This window comes from Chinchilla lanigera, unplaced genomic scaffold (genome assembly GCF_000276665.1).
Source record: "Chinchilla lanigera isolate Chin_1 unplaced genomic scaffold, ChiLan1.0 scaffold00056, whole genome shotgun sequence".
NCBI classification, from domain to species: domain Eukaryota; kingdom Metazoa; phylum Chordata; class Mammalia; order Rodentia; family Chinchillidae; genus Chinchilla; species Chinchilla lanigera.
In genome coordinates this window covers 8,641,404-8,660,441 of record NW_004955457.1, presented here as the reverse complement: position 1 = coordinate 8,660,441, position 19,038 = coordinate 8,641,404, and the positions used below count along the sequence as shown (strand labels likewise).

General features: G+C 38.7%; 1 pseudogene; it reads left to right on the top strand.

Annotated features, from left to right (window-relative positions):
* The first annotated feature begins 4 nt into the window (after positions 1 to 4).
* On the top strand, positions 5 to 17,911 carry LOC102028829 (annotated as a pseudogene).
* Positions 17,912 to 19,038: the final 1,127 nt, after the last annotated feature.

The window sequence follows — 19,038 nt, the reverse complement described above, 5'->3', positions numbered from 1 at the left end:
CAAAATGGAAGTGTTGGTGTTCTGGCTGGTGGAGAATTCCGTACTTCAATCAAAATACATTTGGTACTTTTGGGCACATAGCTTTCCCAACTTTGGCGGGAAAACCTTAAAATATTTTGCTACAGATATTATTTTTCAGAAATTTTATATTCATTTAAATTAGCTTTTAGGGCCCCCCACCTCCTTTTTTTTATGATTTCAGAGCAACTTTTGTCCAACATTTTCTGTAGAACTTCACTTGTCATAATATAATTTAACACAGTACATAGTATTTTGTTCCTCAAATCATGTCTTTCTTATTTTTTATGATAATCTCTCTTATGCTGGCAAATTGTAACACCAAGAGAATGAAAACAGCAAATTTATTAATGTCATCATTTCAGAAATTGGAACAAATGCCCATACACTTAGATTCTACTCTTTTCTGAGTGGCACTGTCAGTATATGATTCTAACTGGATAATTCCAAAGCAGGGACTATATTGAGTTCTTTCAGCCTTTCAGGATTGACTTAAACGATCACAACTGAAACAAAATATGATTTATCTTTTAAAAGCACCCCTGAGAATGAGATATCATATCTTTAATCCAGTTCTTAAAAAGTGCCTGGTGCATTTGTAGATACAACACAAACTCTGTCTGCATCATTTAAGTTGGATAGGCAAATCTGTGACTTTTCTTATTTGGACACATGCACACATACATAAATCTCTTCTTTAGCATTATTAGATCCCAATAGGAAGAAGATTTTGCTAGTATGATTAGGCTTTTTTAAACCACCTTTACTCTTTTACATGTAGGGTTGGTGGTTTGGTATGAAAATCCAGGTAATTTTATGGCCTTACTGCTTAAACTATTTTAGACATTACTTTATCTTTTTTTTTTTTTTCCCCCCGGTACTGGGGATTGAACTCAGGACCTTGCACTTGACAGGCAGGTGCTTGTGCCGCTGAGCTACATCCCCAGACAACTTTATCATTTTTTAATAGTTTAAACTAAGTTGGCTTGGTGATATTATTTGGGCAGGCCATAAGTTGTTGTCATTATTAAGTTACTATTTCAGAAAACCCAAATAAATCCAGGAACCTAAGTGAAGGCCCATTTTTGCAAGTGACAAACTGTATATTAGTTTATCTTAAACTATCTAATTGATGTTCTTAAACTGATTAGGTAGTGCAAGGTAAACTAATTTGATAACTTATCTTAAACTATCTAATTGACTTTAACAGTTTAGATAAAAGATGTCAGTCTAGAGTACTCGATCATATTCAGATTCTTTATTTCGGGGTGCCCAGTGAGCGGGGAGAGATGCATCCCATTATCTGGCTAAGACAAGATCTTAGCTTTTTTTCTGTCATTGATGTTAAGGAGAAACAAGAATTTCACCTACACTGTGTGACTACTATATTTTATTGAAACTAGAATCATTGTGATGTGTCTTGATTTCAGAGATAATGTGTTACCTTCGAATCAATGAAATATAAATGTGATTTTGTTTCAGGAGTCATTATTTAACCTGTGGGTATTTTTGATGGTGTTATATTGTAATTTCTTTACTTTTAAATTTAAACAGTAATTATGTTGAAAAAAGTGGGCAAATGTGTATTTCTTAGTCGCAAAGCAATCTATATAGCATTTCTTCAACCTTGCCTCCTATATAAAAAAATTTTAATTTTTGTTCTTAAAATATTACTGTAGGTCACCTGTTCAAAATAATCCTCCAGTTTTCATTTAGGAAGAAAGCTCTGTCCTACCGATGAAGAAGTAAACAAACAGTCAATATATGAAAATATTCTCTTTGCAGGTATTGGCATCTTTTTGACCTATGGAATACAGACATAGTTCCCTTAGGTATTATTAATGGACATAGACTTCAGTTTTTCGATGTAGATTTAAAAGCAAGAGTTCAGCTGGGTGTAGTGGTGTACAGCTCTAATTCCAGCACTTGGGAGGCCGAGGCAGGAGGTTTGCTGTAAGTTCAAAGCTAGCCTGGGCTCTGTAGTGAGTTTAAGGTCAGCCTGCAGTACAGCCTGTCTCACCTGCTCCCCCATACAAAATGAAAGTTAGAGTTTATATGGAAATAATGTACCATGTAGACATGGTGAATCGTATCTATTGTGATTACATCGGGAGAGAGGACAGCTCTTGTAAGTCAAGTGATCAGAAGTTAAGCTTACAAAAGTGTTACTACATTTTACACACAGAAGCTCTTCTAAGTACCATTTTAAGGCAGGACAGGGAAAAGGTTTATATTTAAAATTTACATTACCGAAAATATAAAAGTATAATACAGTACTGATGATTTTGTTTAACATTTTGGAAGTGTTTACTAAATTCTCTAACCGGTACTATTTTTGACAAATTTGAAAACCTGAACTTGTAAAATTTATAATTTAAATTGATAATGAATTACTTTAAAAATTTGATAGGATGCAAGGTATGCCCCTTTTCCTAAATAAATGTTGGCTTAATTTGCAGATTAGATAAAACAATTGGTGGTTTTTGTGTAGTCAAGAATACATTACATTCTTTCAGTGATAAAATGTCAAGTTACAACCATAATGAATATTATGTTAATCTTGTCCTTTTTAGTATCTTGCATAGATTTTTGTTCTGAGTTCTTTACAGTATGTGGACAGTGTTGTGCAAAGTGTTTTTGCATTTGTGCATCTGAATTATTTATGTAACTAGGGCTCTGAGTAACACTTTTTTTTTTGCTTAAAGAAAAGCTATATTTAAATATTCAAATAACTATATATTTCCATGTAAAACTAATGTGAAGACTAATGTATTTTTTATAATGCAATTTAAAGTGTTTTTGATGTTACCAAGATAAAATTTATTAAATATTGAAATTTGTGTCTACTCTTGCCTCATGTTAAAGACGTTTTCTGGAATCAGAATAGTAAAAGGAAGTACTTTTATAAATGGTCTGAGAGATGATAAGAGAATATAAATGTTGATGCTGGTGAGGAGATAGTTTAACCAAAGATATGCAGGCTGTCTTCAAAGCAGTAGTTATTTTGAAGGATTGAAATGAAACAACCATTTCTTTGTTTGATAGAGTGGTGGATTACCAACTTTTCACTTTGTGTACCTGTGCTGAAAAGCCGCATGAACAGGATTCAGAGTTCAGAAGGTAATGTCTGTATCACTGCTTGACACCTACTGAGAAGGCAGAACTTGCCTACTTTCCGTGCCTCCATATGCTCCAATCCCACAGCGTATCACAAAGACAGCGTGACATGGAAATACCTATGGATGTCCATGAGAGGGGATATTTTTGGTCCCAGTATTAATGATTTCCAGAGTTTGTTGGTCTGGGATCTTACTGTTGGGATAACATCTTCCTGCTATTGATAATTTTAAAAATTACTTTAGCAGAAATGTAAAATGGAAGTCCCTCCTCACTTTTATGTGTAGAAAGTATGGAAAATACTTAAAATCATGTAGTTATGGAATTACATACCCATAGTTCAATTTAAGAAGGTGGGAGGAAGGAAGGGAGATGAGAGCTTCAGCATTTTAAAAATTTTTTTGTTTAGAGTTCGGATTTTAGGGAAATAAGGTAATTTAGTACTTTTTCCTCTGTTCTTATACTTTATGTATTTTAAAAGTTCTCCCAAAATATTTTAAGCTCTTTTCTTTAGTAGGTCTAGGATGGAATATAGTTTATTGCTGAATTTTTAAATAACTAAACTTGCACTTTTTATGTTTATACTTTATTATATGAATGTGATAATACACTTTTTTAAGGTTTATTTATATTAACAAAGCTTTAAGCCTGGAAAGAAATTTATCTTACAGATTTGCAAGCCGAGTGTGTACTCACACACTACGAGTCCCTCCCGGCTGCAGAACATTCTTCTGAGCTTTATCTGTGTTATCTCATTTGATCTTCAAAGAACCCTTACGAATTAGATATTATTATTATTACTATTGATTGGATGAGAAAACTGAGGCATAGAGCAGTTTTACACTTGACTCCACTTCCCACCCCCAGGTCTAGGTCATCAACATTCTAATTTCAATCTAAGTTTTTAGCCTTTTGTGGATATTTCCTATAAGTGGAGCCATAAGTTATGCAGCCTTTTGTGTTTGTCGGATTTCATTCACCATGTTTTTGAGGTGTCATCTGTTTTGTGGCACTCTATCAATATTGTGTTCCTTTTTATTACTACAGAGCATTTGCAGTTAAGTTTTAGTAAAATTGGTTACCAAACCCTCATCTTCTGATAACAAAGGCCTCTGGGCATCAGGCTTCTTTTTTACTCTGTGTGCCTCATATTTGTTGCTTGATTTCTTCCCAAATCCGAGACCACACAGAGTGATTGCCTTTATTGCTCTTTGCCCCACACTTGAGTGCTCTGTGTTTCCTCTAGGTTTTGACTCTTTGTCCCTTGACTGTCCTGCATGCATTCTCTCCCTAGTGCTCAGTGAATTCTCATTCTTTGGTGTCAACACATTACCTTGTGCTCTCTGCCCTTTCCTGACGGCTTGTTTGCAGGCAAACGAAAGCTGAGAATCGTCCAAGTTGCACATCCTAACCCACATGTGCCACAGAACCAGAGTGTGTTAATAGTGTGCTGGTTGTGATGGACACTTTTAAAGTTATTCTCCTACGTACCCGTAAACAGTCATCAACATTGATAAACTCTCTTCTCCACAGACTTTATTCATATTGTCCTCAGATGTCTCTGTAGATCGTGGATTTGATCCAGGATGACAGATTTCATGGTTCTTTTGTTAGTTGGCTTCAGTATGGACAGTTCTTCAGCCTTTCTCTATATTTAGTGGTGTGCCATTTTGAAGATAAACTGATTTCTTTGTGGAATATTCTTCAGTTTGAATTTGTTTGATGTTGCTTTGTAATCTATGCGTTTTTTGGAATTCTGTATTCTCAGTGTATCTTAACAGAAGCCATGTGATGTTGATTTAAATAAATGTGGTGATCAAAGATACCCTCTGTTGGTCTTTTTCTTGAGGGAAATGGTTTTAAACACAGAAATGGGGCCTCTCATAGAGGTTGACTTCTCAACAAAGAGTTTACACTTCACAATTAACTTTTGTGGCAGAATCTCTTCCCTGTTATGTGTAACACCTAACTAATCATAGGTAAGACAGTAGGTTAATCATACATCAAACAAATACTAGTTTAACCCTGACTACTTCTGGCTTTATGCTAGGTACCAAAGGTTCAAGCGTCCACTAACCAGGCTAGTTGCTCACCCTCATAACTTGACATGAATGAAAGTAGTGTGAGTGTTGTGATTTCGATAGTTTGTATCCCCCTAAAGGTTCATGTGGTTGCAGACCTCATCCCTAGGGGTGGTGGAATTGGGAGGTGATGGAACTTCTAAGAGATGAGCCTGAGTGGGAGGTCCTAAAGTCCCTGGGGGATATGAGGTACATCTTTCCAGAGGGTAGAAATCTTGCTGGACCCAACTAGTTCCCTCCTGGGTATCCTCCTGAAAGAGTTAAAGACATCATATTACAATGATACATGCATACCTGTGTTTATAGCAGCACATAATAGGTAAATCTTGGAAATTGCTTCTATGTCTGTCAACAAATGGAGAAAGAAAATGTATTAGTTCACAATGGAGTACTACTCTGCCATAAAGAAGGACAAATGCAAGTCATTTGTAGAAAAATATAGAATGTACAGTGGACCTTGGTTCATGAATGATTTTGTTTGCAAACTGTTTCACAAACTGAAGTGTTTTGCACAATTTTGTTTTTGTTTGCACACTCTGCACCAGGTGACAAACACAGCTGCAGCCATCTTTCCCATGCAAACACAAACATGGCTATCTTTTCCAAAATCATAGAACAAACTAAATTTGTGAACCAAGGTACCACTGTACCTTGAGATCATGTTAAGTGAAATCAATCAGACACGCAATCTTAAATATACACAGAAACTGAAGTCATAAAAAGCAAAGTGAAAGATGATAGGGAGATCTCTGGAAAATGGAAAGGGGACCAGGAGACAGAAGAATGGGGCACAGAGGAGAGGGGCAGGGGATAAAAAAATTTGAGACACATTATGTACATGCATCAATTCCCCATGAGGAATGCAACCATCGTGTACTGCAGACATTTTAATAAAAATGGAAAATGGAAAAAATCTAGCCCTCCCCACTCTCTTCCTGGATGGAGAGGTAATCTTTTTTTTTTTTGTTTTTTTCCCAGTACCGGGAACCGAATTCACAACCTTGCGTTTGCCAGGCAGGCGCTTTTGCCGCTGAGCTAAATCCCCAGCCCAGTAATCTTAATTCTGCACACACTCACCCCACTGCTGTCAGTGGGGAGCTGGTGTGGTTGGGGGATGGCCCTCACTGAGGCTAGGTATGCATTTACATGGAAACTCCAGAACTGTGCACTAAATGAACCTCTTTGCTTCCTAACTGCCCGTGTCCACCATTTTGTTATAGTAAGGGCAAACTAACAATCAGTGGACTTGGACCATAATCCTTATGCCTTCCAAAGATTAATAACCCACAGAGATAACACTCATGGGGTACTGCTACTTGGCATTGAAAAATTAAACTCTCTCCATTAAGACCCAGTGTAAGGTATTTATTTATGATCATTATCTGGAAAGACTGTTTTCTAATGCTTGTGTTATTATGAGTGGTCTCTCCTTTATTGGTTTTGTGCACCAGGGTAAATTGTTATGTGTACTTATCCATTTTATGATCACCCAGTAATGACTTCCTGAAGACAGTTTGTTATGTTCAGCAGATATTTAGTTTTTGAGCTGAAGTTTTGTCAGTTCTGAACTGGAAAAATAGGATTATTTATTTATGTTGGAGGAAGAGCTATTATTGGCCACAGATAATGAGGTAAATAAAGTAAGTGATATTTGAGGCTGGGCACAGTGGCACAAGCCTGTAATCCCAACTACTCGGAGGCCAAGGCAGGAGAATTGCAAGTTTAAAGCTGGCCTCTGCAACTTGGCAAGATCATCTTTTAAAAGGGGAACCACATTGGTGATGTAATCCCTCAGTTCAATCCATAGTACCATGGATCTGAGCTATATTACTGGAAGACTGTCTACCTGGAGATCTGAGTTCTCAGATGGTTATTTCACTGTACCAAATGATAGCTTAGTGCCTGATTATTACTTCTACTTTATACAGAGTCCTCCTTACACTTTGGAAATACTTAGGTGAATGTTTGAGGTAACATTGATTCCTATATAGGATCAGAGAAATCACTTGCCCTGCTACATAACTGGTAATTTTCACGTTTTCATACCATGCTTACTACTTCATACATTTATAACTTAGTGGGATTACAAAAGTCCTCCTCTTTTTACTTATAGAGAAAGAATCCCAAGTCTAATTCAAACTGTTGCATGATGATCCATGACAGTCTTTTGAGGAACACGTCACAGTAGCTCCAAAGCCCAGAATAATCAGTAGCAACTGGCGTGTAGTATTTGGAGCCAAGACATTTGTTTGTACTGGATGATCACATAAGATCTGGTACAGCCTAAGGATGGTTGTAAGTGGCTAAATAAAGACCAAAGTTTAGGAGTTCCTGATGAATTAATGATGGAGGTGAAAATTGTTTTAAGGGAAAATGACCACTACATTTCAAGTGTTAATTTAAGCATGACTGGATTCTTCTCAGATACTGGTGAGTGTTGACTACATATATAGTTTATAAATGACGTGGCTGAAATGATGTAAACCTAATGCAGTCAGGAACATAAAATAGTAGAAAGTTCAACATCCTTTCAGTTTTCTTCTTTTTTTGCACCATATCCTAGTACAAAGTTGTATTGAATATTAAATTTTCTTCCACATTAAAACAACCTAAGAGTTCATCAGTGAAACAGTGGATTAAACATGGCATATGAACCCAGCAGAATACTATCACACACACACACACACACACACACACACACACACAAGCCCCAGGAAATTCTGTACTTGTGAGAACATGGATGAAGCTAGAGGACACCATATTAAGTGGAATAAGGCATAGAGAGACAAATAGTGCACTATTTCATTTATATGTTGAATCTAAAAAAGTCAACCTCAATAGAATCATGCTTACCAGACCTGGTTGAGGGGTAAGGGAAAGAGGGGACATTGGTCAACAGGTACAAAGGTACAATTACATAGGAGAATTCAATTCGGTTGTCCTATTGTAAAACAAAGTTACTGCAGTTAACGTACATTTCAAGATAGCTTTGAAAAGGAAGATCTTAAGGGTTCTCACTATGAAGGATTTGAGATGTGTTAACTGCTCTGATGCTTCCAAATATATATATGAACCAAGATACCACTTATACCCCAAAATATGTAAAATGATTTATTAAAATAAAAGTACTGAAACTCACCAAACTACACAGATGGGTAAATGCTGTGGTATGTAAGCTATTCACCGATGAAGCTGTACATAAAGAAAAGAATAAGAAAATCTCTCTCATATTGGTTGTCTCTACTCCTGTGGCCACTAAATTAATCTTGAACCTCATCATCTCACTAGTGATTTATTTCTAAAGAGGCTGGGGCCTCTGGAGTGATGAAGGAAGACTGCTTTAAATTTGCCCACCCCCCCCATAAAATGCTGAACACTCTGGCAAAATTCATCAAAACTAACTTTTAGAATTCTAGAAATTAACCAAAGGCTTGCCATCATCTGAGAAACTTTATTAAAGAAAAACTGCTGACTTGCAGTAAGAATTGTGGGCTTTGTGGCTTTTGAAATCCGCCTTGCCTCCAGATCTCTCTCCAGTTTCATGTAGTCTTAAAAACCAGCAGTGTTGGAGTGACTAGCTGTGAAAACAACTAACCTTGTAGCTGCCTGAGCCGGTAGACTGACACGGAGCCCCTGTCTCCAAAGCACTGAGAAGGTTTGACCAGCCCTTAGCTCTCCACGGTACCTCAGTTCACAAGCTTGATCCTTTCCAGGACTGTGGCTGCAAACCGTAATTGGACAAGAACCAAATCCAATTCAACTGTTAGGCTCAGTGTTGATCTTGTGGGGTGATTAGATCCAATTCTTGTCTAATTCCGTTTGCAACCAGAATCATGGACAGAATTAAGTTTGTGAACTGAGGTACTGTTGTATTTTGCTGCATATTGTTTTTTTTTGTGCCTAAAAAATACATAAGGTTCAGAACAGATTAACCTTATTTACATTGAACCTTATGGGGAAATTTGATTTGGATTCCATTCATGATCAGAATCATGGAATGAATTAAGTTCGTGAACCCAGGTACCACTATACATAGACATTCAGAGCACCTTACCAATAAGTGATGGGATATTATTTATCAGTTCAAGGCATTTAAGGCGATCTCTCTCAATCATTAGCTCACCACTATACTAATGAGCAGAGAATTCAGTGGCTACATAATACAGGAAACACAGGCTTTACAGAATTAGCTCATGAAAAGCACTAAACTGTCAAATAATAACAACAAAGGAGCATAACAGTTGGGATAAATTTGATTCAGAGTTGTCACATAGTATCTAAAGTACTCAGGATTTTTTTTTTTTTGGTAAGACAGGGTCTCACTTTGTAGTCCAGTCTGGCCTTGAACTCACTATGTAGCTCAGGCTGGCCTCAAACTTGCAGTGATCCTCCTGCCTCAGCCTCCCAAGTGCTAGGATTATAGGCATGTGCCACCACACTTGGCCAAAATGACCAGTTTTTAATAAAAATTTCTGAAATACTCTAGCAAGAAAGTATGGATTTAGAAGGAAAAGAAGTCAATAGAAACTGTCCTTGAGGGGGTCCAAGTGTTGGACTTACTAGGCAAGGACTTCAAACCAGCTATTATATGTATATAATATTTATAAATTTATAATATAAATATAAAAATATACATATTGATATTATAAACATATAAACAAGTAATTAGAGGAAACTCTACCTAAAGAATAGAAGTATGAGAACATTTCACCAAACAGAAAATATCCAGTTCCCAGTACCGGAGAAAAACCAAAAACCAAAAAAAAAAAAAAAAAAAAAAAACCAAACAAACAGAAAATATCAGTGAGGAGAAATTAGAAAACCAAGTAGAAATTCCAGAGTTGAAGTATTTTGATTTATTTTTCTATAAAAATGTATACATCCTGTCCTTATTATATTACACAGACTTCTTAAATGTGTAAGAATTATCATGTATATTACATTTTTATATTTTAATATGTGATAGTAAAGAATTAAAAATACATGATTTACCTTCTTAATATTTGTTTTTTTTTTATTTTAAAGAGTAAAAGAAGGACAACATAATAATGGGGGGTTTTACCAAATTACAGACAAAGTGGTAGGAAATTATCAATGGTTATTGTTTTACATATTGTTATCTGCAAGATAGTTTCTCAGGAAAACAAATAGACAAATAATAGTGAGTTACAGACAGAAGAGGTAGGAGATTATCAATAGTTGTTGTACTATGCATTGGTATCTTCAAAGTGGCTTCTAAAGAAAAGAAATAGAGCTATACATGAGTGACCTATTGAATAATCATTAACTACTCTCAATGGTTGTTGCAGGAAACACATAATAATAGACATGCATCCATTTATGAAATAGGATAGGAACAAAACATTGCAGAGTTATGGATAGATTAGTAGGAAAATATCAATGGCTGTTGTAATACGTGGTGGTAGCTTTAAAGTGGTTTCTCAGGAAGACAGAGATACTACAAGAAGGATCTAACAAGTAGTTACAGCCTAAGGGTTGTCAAAAATCAAGTGAGCCATCTGGGGTGAAAGTCATTTTTGTAGCGTTTTCTCTCCAGCCTCCCATCCCATTGGGACCCCACAACCAGTAAGTGTCCCCTCCCCAGCTGTCAGCACAGACAGCAGGAATCCTGCTGCAGACTTCTCTGGAGCCCCACCACAGCCTGTACTGTCAGGGGAAGAATGGTTTCCAGGGAGTCTCCGCAGGTATTGTGCAAGGTCCTCCTGGTTTACAGCTTCCCAGCGGCTCTCATGACCCCAGTCCACAGGACCTCTGACTCCTTGGGCTTAGTCTGCATTCTCATGTTCTCTGAGTCCTTGTTCAGCAGCTGCTCCTCCGCTGACTCTGGACTTTTCTGGTTTTCAGTGGCAGGAACAAGAGTGACCTGTTGCGTGGCATGTATTCCCAGGGGTTTCTCCATGTTTGAGTGATTCACACACATCCGTGGGTGGGCATCTGCAGCCAGTGCATGGTGGGCCAATTGTGTCATTGTTTCTCTGTGTCATGGTAGTTCTCAACTGAGCGGCGGCTGCCAGCCTGAGGGCCAGCGCGCAACAGCGCTCGCCTCCGCGTGGCTCCCCTTGCACAGGGGGCCCTCCTTCCGGGCGCCTACAAGGCAGGGAGCAAGCCGGTTGGAAGACTGGTGCTACCCGCCCATGGCTCCCCATGACCTGGGGGCCCTCCTTCCAGGCGCCTACGAGAGAGGGAGTGAGCCAGCTGGAAGACTGGCGCTCCCAACCCGTGGCTCCCGTGCGCTGGAAGCCCTCCCTCCGGGCGCCTACGAGGCAGGGAGCCAGCCGTTAAGTGCTTTTCCTCCCTTCTTAATATTTGGCATAATCTGTGAATAGATCTCCTGTGCCTCTTCCCCACTAACGTGGAGATTTCATAAGAATGAGGCTTTAAAAAAAATTTAATAATATTTATCCAGCATCTGACTTGATGTCTGTCTGATAATTTGAAAAATATGTCAAATAAGTAAATTATAAACAAATTAATGAAAGGAAGTGTCACTTGACCACGTGCCACATTTCAGGCACTATGGTATTTTTACGTGTGATAATTAACCTTCACAAGCACTCTAGGATATTACTAGCTATCATTATTCCGATAATCCATATATGAACTTCCTTGTCTTGAAGGTTGGAAAAACTTAGTTAAGTTGGTTTCAATGAACTACTTACATACTATTTATAGGTTAACCCTCGGATGATCTCTAGGCCAGAAACTCTTTACCTCCCTGATTGTCCCTCGTGAGGATGGTTGGTTGAGCAAATGGTTTTCTCCCAGAACCTGTAATTCTAATTTCCATCAGATTCTGGAAGGTTTAATATCTTATTTATTTCTGCTCAGCTGTTGGCTACCTGTAATATTCCTGTAATTGGGGCTTTCCATCAGATTCAGCAATTCAAAATTCATGTGGGGTGCATAGGGTGCTACTATGACACACAGGTGACATACACGCCTATGCAGACACAGGTTTGAAGCACAGATAATTTGAGTCAGGACAGAGCATCAAATTCTCCTGGAGAGTGAAAGGAGAGGAGGCCTGTGATCAGCTGCTCTGAGGTCAGCTCCCGAGTCTCTCTTTTCTTCTTGGGGGCACTGATGAGGTGTGGAGTTCTCTGTTTTGCTCTTGTGTTATGTTTCTACACCTCAGAGGTGCTTAGCTGCAGTCTAGACTTAGCTTCCCAGCACGCTGCAGTCAGCTGCTTGCCTTTGTCTCAGCCAACTTTTTCATTGTACATGTAGAAGACCCTGAGAAATGCAGCTTAGGGCAACTCTCTGTCTTTGTAGCTATTATATCTCAGAAGAGCTTGCTTCTCCTGGTGGAGCCTGTCGGCCAAGTCTTGGTTGTGGCCCTGCTGCCTGCTGTATGTCTATGAAAGTCTGATCCAAGAGTGGGAGTCCTCTTAACCCCGATCTATGGAGTGCCTCTCGCCTGGCTGTGATCTCCTCTGCGTCCATACACTTTGAAGTCCATATCTGGTTGTTTCTCTTCAATGTCATTTAGTTTTGAAGACTTTGATATAGGGTATGAGTTAATTGTTTTTCTTTCAATTTCCAAAGTTGGGTGCTGAGATGGAAAGTGGAAAATTCACTGAGGCCTACAAAGTTGGAGTGGTAGTTTGCTTCATTATTCTTTATGATTGGCATGGAAAATATTTTATCCATGTGCAGAATTATGGATATAATGTATGTATATTAAAATTCAAACTCCCAGCACTGGAATTCTAGAAGGTTTAATATCTTATTTATTCCCACTCATCTGTTGGCTACTTATCATGTATGAATTTCATTTAAAGATCCTCTCAAATAACTTGCCATACTGGTTCCACCAAAAGAAGGCAGCAGAGATTGTACACATGGTGCTCTCATGCTGTCTTATACTGTCTTAGGGGCCCCAGCCCTAAACCTAACCCTAAAGCCTAATGCTTTGTGCCATCATACTGTGGAAGGCAATTCCCTTTGAATGACAAAAGCTATATAGCATAGATATGCATTTTTTTTCTGGTGGTTTATATTTTTTATTATCTGTTTGCCCCATTGGAATGTAAGCTCCTCAAAGAAGACTTTTCCCAACTTGTTTACTATTGCATTCCCAATTCCTACAAGAGTATCTAGAATACAGTAAGTACTCAGTAAATACTGACTGAATTAATTGTAATCCCTGACTTTTTACAGGTGTGACAGCTATTGTTAACAGTACAAATTGATAATATTAATGAGCACTTTAAGTGCATGGTGATAAGTAGTGGGCATGGTGATGAAGCAGGAAATATTACTTTTATTATATTGACTGGTTTAAAAATGTAATTATCACATGTGTCACTTTAGATCCTGCAGAAAGCAGACCTTAGGATGGAGTTAGGAATGTATTGTGAAAGACATTTGTCAGAACTGCCTGGGAACTGTGGAGAGAAAGGGCAGCAAGAATAAACAGAGAAAGTCTTCAGATGCAGGGTCAATCTGACAGCTGTGAAAGGAGAGGAAGAGGTTACAGGGTTGTGTGGGAAGAGCCACAGACTGTGGTGCTGCTGTGAGAAAGTCTCAACTAGCCCTCAAGCGAGAGCCAGTGTAAAGATTCCCCACAGAAGGCTTCCACATTAGCAGAATGGCTCAGTCACTGGTGGTTGAGAAGATCACAACTCAACTCAACGCTTAGTGAGTCTAGAAAGTGCTATAGATGGAGACTGTCATCTACTGTACTCTTAGGTGCTGAGCAAAAATTTCCAGAAGGTAGATCCAAGAGATGCATCCTCTTCTTGTGCCATGCAGATCCATCCACTTCTACATATACATTTGAGAAGCAGCTTTTCCAGGGCTCATTACAGAGTTTTGCCTCTAAACTTGCAGCTCAGCTGGCCGTTTCACCTCCCAGCTGGCTCTAGGAAGTTGGCTGTTTTGTGGATGGAATTGTGTATGGTATGAACAGAAGATGCCATGGCAATGGGACTACTACTGTAGTTTCTTTGCTGTGAAGTAGTTTGGATGCTACATTGTGTGTGGTTTCATGCTTTCAGATTAGCTATTCTAAGGCCACAGATCATGGTGCTGGTAGGAAAGATGGAAGTAGGAAAGACAGCCCTTACTTGAAATATAGTTCTATTCCTGAGAGAATAAGCAACTGGTCCTTTGTATTAGTCAATTTTCTCATCACTGCGACATAATAGCTAACACCCATAGATTGAAGGAGAAGAGATTTAATTTAGTTCACAGTTCTTGGGGATTCAGCCCATGATCTAATACCTCTAAGGCAGAATCGTCATGGAGGGCATGGAAGAGCAAGGATGCTGAGTTCATGGTGATGGGAAGCAGAGCAGGGGACCAGAGCCACAAAGGAAGGGGCAGGGACCAGACATAGATCCCAAGGTCAGGCCTTCATTACCCACTCAAATACTCAGAAATGTGCTCAGAGGCACAGCACCTGCCTGGCAAGTGCAAGGTCCTGAGCTTGATTTCCATTACCAAAAAAGAAAAAAACAATGTGCTCCACTCATTCCCTGGGCAGATCCTAAAACCATTCAAGTTGTCACGCCACACTAATCACCACGTTCCATCACTTGTCTACATGCTACCTAAATATATCTCCTTAATCCATACTTAATCTCCAAATAATGGATGAAGTTCATAATTCCATGTAACATAACTATCCTGTATACAATTATAAATGCAACAGTCCCTTCTCCAAAGTCTCAACAGTTCCAGCATTTTCAAAAGCCCAAGTCTAAGTCTCTTCTGAGACTCCAGGCAAACCCTTAGTCATAAACCTCTGTAAACATAAAAAACAAGTTACATAATCCCAAGGTACAATGGCACAGGGTAAACATTTTTGTCCTAAAGAGGAAGAATGTAGGTGTAGAAAAAAGTTGGACCCAAATAAGACTGAAATCTGGCAAGGGAAACATTATACCCTTTAGCTCCATAAATGGCACTATGTGCACATGGTGATGAGAAGTGAGTTCTAGAGGGTGACCTCAGCTCTACGGCCTTGCTGGCTGAAGCCCACATGGCCTCTTTCTTGGGCTGACTCCACCCACACCCTATAGCTTTCCTCAGCAGATGTCCTATGTTCCTGGCATTTCTGATTTCCTGGGGTCTCTGCTGCACCTTTGGCTTCAGTTCTACAGTTTCATGCACTGCCCTCTCAGGGGATCCTTGCCTGGTCTACTAGAATTCCTTTGAAATCTGGCAGTAGCTTCCCTATCACACAATTCTTGTATTCTGCATGCCGGTAAAATCAGTAGCACATGGAAAACACAATGGTGGAAGTAGCCAGGGCTTCTTGGACCATGACAACAGCAGCCTCTGGGTGCCTGGATGGCAGCTAAGCACAGTGAAATGAATCCTTGGGAACCATTTCTCTAGGCAGCCCTTTTTGAGTAGGGAGGTCAAGGAGCTCTTTTCTCAAATGAAAGCTTTACACTTTTGGACCTGTGAGTCTGTGATGGGTGGGGTCTTGCTGATTCCTGAGATGACCTCAAGCATCTTCTTGTCTTTGTACAAAGTACTTGGTTTCTTTTTAATAGCACTAATCTTTTCAGTAGCCAAACATCCTTTAGCCCCAAATTTATACATGGTTCCTTCTTATTCAAAATTTAAGTTTTCAGTTTTTTCTTCTCTGCTTTTTAGCCAAAGTTCTCACTCAGATCTGGCTACAAGCAGCCAGAGGTACCCATGTCATAGCCTGAATGTTGGGTAGTTTGAAATTTTATTGGCTAGATCAATTAGTCTACTGCCTTTAATTTCAGTTTTTTGCCAAGTCTCAGGGCATGGGGAGAATATGGACAAACAAAACAAAACGAAACAATTTTTTATACCAGAGTTTAACACATATGGCCTCTCTTCCTATTGCCAGTGAAGTCCTTATTCCCAACTGAAACCTCCTGAGCCTGACCTTTGATGTCTGTATTTCTGTTAACATTGCAGTCTTCAGAATTCTGACTAGAATCACTCAATAGGTGCTTCTCATAGCATTCTAGGACTTCTGTAGCCCATATTTCCAAACCTTTTCAAACTCCTCCTACACCCATGTATGGTGGTGTGTGCCTGTAATCTCAGCACTCAGGAGGCCAAGGTGGGACAACCTCCTCTAGTTCAGGGCCCCCCTGCATTATATAGTGAGACCTCATCTCAAAAAAATAAAATTATCCACGAATACAAAAAACAATGAATGCTGGTGAGGAGGCAAGGAAAGGGCACTCTCTTACACTGTCAGTAGAGTGTAAACCAGTACAACTGTTACTGAATTTTGGAGTGCAGGAGTCTCCTTCTGGAGGTGGTTGCTAGGTTCTTTTTGTCTTGAAGAAAGAATTGGTCAAGACAAATGCAAATGGTAGCTAAGTTTTATTAAAGGTAGGAAAAGAAACAGGCTCTGCAGAGTGAGTTTGGACCAAGTAAAAATAGGAAAAGAAATACATCCTACAGTGTGAGGGTGGCCACCGTGCAAGGGAACATGGTGGCAGAACCCAATAATATTCTATTTATGGTTATATCACACTTTGTTTATTTATTCACAGTGATGGACATTTGAGTATAATTTCTTTTTTAAAAATTTAATCTTAGGAGGGGTAGGGCCTGGGCCGGGGGAAGAGCTGGAGGGAGCTGTTTCTGCATGAAGACCATTGGCTCCAGACAAACGTGGAGTCCATCTTCCATGAGAAACAAGAAGGATCACTTTGCGCTTAACACTGCCTGAATAATTTATTCCAAGGAGATCACTTTAGCCTGTGGAGTTATCCTCAATTGCCCACCAGCTGGATGAAGAAGAAAGGATGAGAATGGTGGATGGAGGGGTTACTAGTGAAGACTATGGCACATTTTTATTGCAGCCTTCTGGAAATATGGATGACAGTGGCTTTTTCTCTATTCAAGTTATAAGCAATGCCTTGAAAGTTTGGGGTTTGGAACTGATCTGTTCAACAGTCGAGTATCAGAGGCTCAGGATTGATACTGTAAATGAAAAATCATTTATTTGCAATTATAAAGAACACTGGTTTACAGTTAGAAAATTAGGAAATCAGTGCTTTAACCTGAATTCTCTCTTGATGAGTCCAGAGTTTATATCAGATACATACCTTGCGCTTTTGCTGGCTCAATTACAACAGGAAAGTTATTCTATATTTGTCGTTAAGGGTAATCTGCAAGATTGTGAAGCTGACCAACTTCTCCAGATGGTAAGGGTCCAACAGATGCATCGACCAAAACTCACTGGAGAAGAATTAGCACAACTGAAAGAGCCGAGAGTCCTTAAAAAAGAACTGGAACAAGTCTTAGAAGGAAATGATGGCTCAGGAATATTAGATGAAGATGAGGAGGATTTGCAAAAGGCTCTGGCACTAAGTCGTCAGGAAATTGACATGAAAGATGAAGAAGTAGATTTCCACAGGGCCATTCAGCTCAGTATGCAAGATAGTTCCAGAAATATATCTCAAGATGTTCCACAGACATCAGGTACAAATCTTACATTTGAAGAGCTGTGGAAGAGAAGCCTACTTTAAAAAGCAGCAGCAGCAACAGCAGCAGCAGGTGATTCACCAGGACAGGTTTCACACCAGCATGAAAGGCTGACCACAAGTTCAAGAGCACTTGGGAGTGAGCTAGGTGATTCTGTGAGTGAAGAAGACATGCTTTAGGATGCTGTGACTATATCTTCAGAAACTGTTACAAATAATTTGAAAACAGAAGGGAAAAAATAGAATCTTTTAAAATCATTTACACATTCATACTTTCCAACATTGTCCTTTGTGAGTACAGCATAGGGTCCATTTCAGTAATGTATCAAAGAGAATGTTGTTCATCAGAGGAAATGTTTAGGTGGCTTGCAAACAAAATGAGAAAGTAGAAAATGTGTCAGTTGTAGGACTAAATAACGATCCCCCAAAAAACTAGCCAAAAAGACATTCAGCAATTAAAGAAATTTAAATAGTCTTCTAAATGTTGCTTTTTCTTTTTTTGAGTGTGCAGTATCTAATGTGTCTAAAATTAGGGTATTTTTCTTGGGTCTTTTTTGCAGCCCACCTAATTAGCTCCTGCCATAGAACTTGTTCCATAGAGTTTTATTTTTTTCTTCTGTTACAGGTAATTTGGCTCACTTTGAACTTCTAACAATTGCTTTTATTTCTCACTCACCAAATTAACCTTTCGGGAAAGCATCTCTTGTCTGTCTTGATAATAATAATAATTGTTCTGGAAGGTAAACCTTTCTCTCCCCCAACTATGTGTATCATGCACAGTGATGTTTTCTTGTGTTGTCTTCTGTGGTCACAATTTCTCTACTACCTGGTTTTCACTATTTCCTACAATTCTTTTGAAAGATAACATTTTATGAGGTTTTGCTTTTTTTAAGCCCTGTATGATGGGATCATTATTTTATGACTTCAGTCTATTCCTAAACTCTGAAATCAGCTCAACACAAATATTTGAGAACAAATGAGAATTATTAAAAAAAAAAAACATTTGTTTTCCCAGATGCTTATGAATGTCTTTTCAATCATGTCACAACTTTACAGCTTTGCTGTAACCCTGTTTTCCTGTGCCTTATTATTTCCTCCTGAGCTGAGAAAAGTAGGAGAAGCATAGTATGCAAGCAGATTTCCTTGTGCTAGAGACTTAACATATATACCCACCATGAATGTATGATAAATGAAATTTGGCCTTCAACTTTAGAGCAATTTCATTTTATTTTTTTCTTTTGTGATTGAAGCTTTGTGTTTTATTTACAATGGAATCATGGATTTTAGACTTCACATTTTCTATAGGTATAGCTTGCCAGGAATGGTGATTTGGAACATGGAAATAATGTACTAATAAGTGTATGCTGTTA